The sequence below is a fragment of the Babylonia areolata genome, chromosome 10 (assembly GCF_041734735.1).
Source record: "Babylonia areolata isolate BAREFJ2019XMU chromosome 10, ASM4173473v1, whole genome shotgun sequence".
Classification (NCBI taxonomy): Eukaryota; Metazoa; Mollusca; class Gastropoda; order Neogastropoda; family Buccinidae; genus Babylonia; species Babylonia areolata.
In genome coordinates, this window is record NC_134885.1 from 36,468,331 (window position 1) to 36,472,295 (window position 3,965).

The 3,965-nt window shown below is 39.5% G+C and overlaps 1 protein-coding gene across 2 annotated transcripts in view; it reads left to right on the forward strand.

Annotated features, from left to right (window-relative positions):
• Positions 1-657, forward strand: part of LOC143286572 (uncharacterized) — a 38,076-nt gene extending 37,419 nt beyond the window's left edge. For both annotated transcript variants that reach the window (XM_076594187.1, XM_076594188.1), the window contains exon 5: positions 152-657. The gene's annotated coding sequence lies outside the window, so the exon portion shown is untranslated. The remainder of the gene's footprint in view (positions 1-151) is intronic.
• The last annotated feature ends 3,308 nt before the right edge of the window (positions 658-3,965 follow it).

The window sequence follows — 3,965 nt, forward strand, 5'->3', positions numbered from 1 at the left end:
GCTGCTGCTGCTACTACTACTACTACTTATGCTGCTGTTGCTACTACTACTACTACTGCTGCTGCTGCTGCTGCTGCTGCTGCTGCTACTGTAATCATAGATTATAATGACAACATCATCGACATTTACGCTTCCTTTCTTCTTCTTGCAGGTACGATGGAAGAGAATTCCATAAGACGGAGCAAAATCTCTGAACCATTAAGCAGTCTTCGCAGTCTCTCCTCTCATCCTTTCGGGCGAACGAGATGGATTCCTGACTTCATTCACTGTCTTTTCCGTGTTTCCAATATTGCCAAAAAAAGAAAGAAACCAATACCCTTTTTTCAATTTTTTTTACGACTTTTGAAATTAACCCTCTGAAGAAAACTCTGACATGCAAGTTTCAAAACTGAAAGCAGAAGCAAAAACAAAAAAACAACATCAAAAGAACAAAACAAAAACAAAACAAGTGTAGTCCTGTGGAACTGATGAAATCAGAATTCCTAGGGCGCAAAATGCTACGGTGATTAACTTAAAAAAATGATGAACTCAACAAGTTTCAAGACTGAATGTGTTGTGGTGTCTGGATTTAAACCGTGATTTTATACCGTCAGTACTGTCAACAGTCTTTTGTTCTGCGAAGCCGACTTGATCGTTCGAATAAAGTAATGAAATGAACATTTTTTTCAATGAGTTTGGTTTTTCTTTCGTTGTAAATGGATATGCAAAAGTGTGCTTCATATATGTACGCACAAACATATGTTTGTTCGCGTGCGCACGCGCGCCCGAGCACGCGCACACACACACACACACACATGGACAAACGCACGCACAAACAGACACACACATGCACACAAACACACAAAACACACATACACAAACATGCACACACAGACACACAAACTCACACGCACACACATTCACACACGCACACAGACGTGCGCGCACGAACACACACACACATATATATATATACTCACACACGCACGCATGCACGCACACACACACACACACACACACGCGCACGCACACATGACGTTCATACAACAATCTGCACTTTCACATACATAACCAGGTCTAACCTTGTGTCTGTGACAACACAACACAAGAATGTTCCCCTGTCAAACAAAAAAGTCACACTGAACATCACAATATCACACACACACACACACACACACACACACACACACACACACAGTCAACAGATTCATCATTACTTCACTCAACGCCTTTAATCAATGAGTGCATTGTTGGGTTTGTTTTCGTTTCTTTATTGAATAACATTTTCAGAGGGCCATCAACGAAACTAAATGGTTGAGAATTAACCCCTTCAGTGCTGGAGAAAAAAACAGTAGAAAGTGGTGTTTCGAGTCACATAACTTTCCGAAACAATAAGCCGAAAACTGAGAAAATGATCTGGAGATATAGCACTCTAGATAAACTGTGTGAATTTTCAGCCTTCCAGAGTTATTTCCCTGCATCAGTGACGTTACTGTGCACGCAGGTGATACGTGCTGTGGCACTCAAGGAGTTAATACCAGAACATATCTATGTGAACACGGCTACCTCTTCTTGCAAAGGTCATTCTCATCAAGATGTCGTTTCAGCATTATTTCACACAAAGGCTCCCCAACACCGCAGGAACTTGTCCCCACTCCCCCTCCTAACCCTCACCCGACCTATCCCCCCCCCCAACCCCCCTATTAAAAATGATCAAGCGTAATGCCATAACAGCAAATAAATCTTATACCAACTAATCTGCACGTGTCATTCTTATGAAGAATAAATCTCGTACCGAAAAAAAAAGTTTAAAAAAAAGAAGAAAAAAAAACGAAAAAAAAGAAGTAGAAGGAGAGAGAGAGAGAGAGAGAGAGAGAGAGAGAGAGAGAGAAACGAAAAAAAAAAATCGTATGGAAGTCTCCCATAACTCACTACACATACAAACCTTGATTCCCTCCCTTTCTACCTGTTCATGTTTTTTTTTTTTTTTTTTCTTTTTTTAAAATTTCATTTTATGATAGCATTCAAATGTGAAAAGCAATACTTTAACTACAATAACTACATATCGACTGTCACTAGTATGTGTCACAGGGTCTTAAACAGGGTTCCTCCTCCTCCCGCTCGTCATTGTGTTCATGTGTCATCTCGTCAGGCTTCAGTAAAACGCACACATACACAGGTACGTTAGAGTGGAATTCTCTACATAGTTTTTTTTTGCCAGAGACATTCCTTTTGTTGCCGTTGGTTCTTTATTTAATCAACGTGCGCTAAGTGTATGCTGCACACGGGACCTCGGTTTTTCATCCGAATGACTAGCGTTCAGACCACCACTCAAGGTCCAGTGGAGGGGAAGAAAATTCTGGCGAGTGTGAAGATTCGATCCCATGCGGTCAGATTCTCTCGCTTCCTAGGCGGACGCGTTACCTCTAGGCCATTATTCCACCCTAATAGATCACTTTCGACAATGCCATAGTCAAAGTCAACATCTAATACCAAAGAAAATCTAACTAACTAATTTTAATCAACTAACTAACAAAAATGAAATAAAACAAGTGCACAAAACACAGCCCTTGTTTTTATTCCAAATAACACGCACAGAACATTTGAGCTTCGAAATGAGGGCTGTAGGACGTATCCTCCTGTGTAGCTTGTATGTTGATGGTTAGGCAAGGGGGGACAAATCCTGTCAAGTCGCCGTTGTACTGGTTCTGGATGTACTCGAACCAGGTCATGGTGTACAAGGTGTAGTCCAGTGTAGCGTTCTCCGTCTTTGGAGGAGAGGGGAAAATGAAGAAATAATAATTATATAAATAAATAAATAAATAAATAAACATGAATAAATACGTACAAAAAGACATAAATGCATAAATGAAAAAAAAAAACCTTAAATAGATGCATAAATATATAACTAAATGAATAAGTAAATAAATAAATACACGAATCAATCAATCAATTAATCATTCAATCAATCAATTAATCAATCGAAAAACGAGATTTTTTTTTACAACTGTTGTTCGCCGATGACGTTATTTTACTGTTAGACACTGCCATTGGATTAGAAAAACCAAATCAATGAATTTAAAAAAAACTAAACTAAAAGTAAATTCAGATAAAAAAATCAACACATTCTGGAAAGGAGGCAAATTTGTAGCAAACGAAATTTTGGTGGTACGGAATGATCAGGTAAAGGTGACAAATTAACATAGATATCAAGACAGGCATGTAAGTTTCACGTTGGACTGGTCAAAAATAGCTACGAAGGGTTTCCAGAAATGGGGCGCTGCAATTCTTCGCACAACGAGACTGACTGAAACCATTTATTGTCAGATTAACTGTTTGTTGTACTGACATTTTCGCAACCATTTGAATAAAATATTAACTGAGCAACACAAGGAAATTCTGATTTGAGGGAAGGTATGATTTGAAAAGAACATATTTAACAAATCAATTTACCAAATTTCATTAATATATTTATCTCAAAAAATATTCTAACGCACACACATACTCACATACGTGTCTCCCCCACCCTCTCCCTACATACATCCATGCATGCACACAAACGCCCATTATAATTCCCCCACCTCATTCCCCTGCCCACTCACTCACACACACACTCACAATCACACTGTCTCTCACTCTTTCTCATCAAATTAAGGTTTCGTAATGTAATCAAGACGACATATTATATATTAGGGTCGAACAGTTCCACTAATTAGAATAATGGGAACAACGAGAAGAATGAATTCCTATGACGCCTCTCCACTTTGTAAAGTGTCCGATGCCCAAACAGAACAAAGTGGTTAAAGCGTAGGACTTTCAATCTGAGGGTCCCGGTTTCGAATCTCGGTGACGGCGCGCGGTGGGTTAAGGGTGGATATTTTTCCGATCTCCCAGGTCAACATAATGTGCAGACCTGCTAGTGCCTGAACCCCCTTCGTGTGTATACGCGTAGAAGATCAAATACGCACGTTAAAGATCATGTCAGC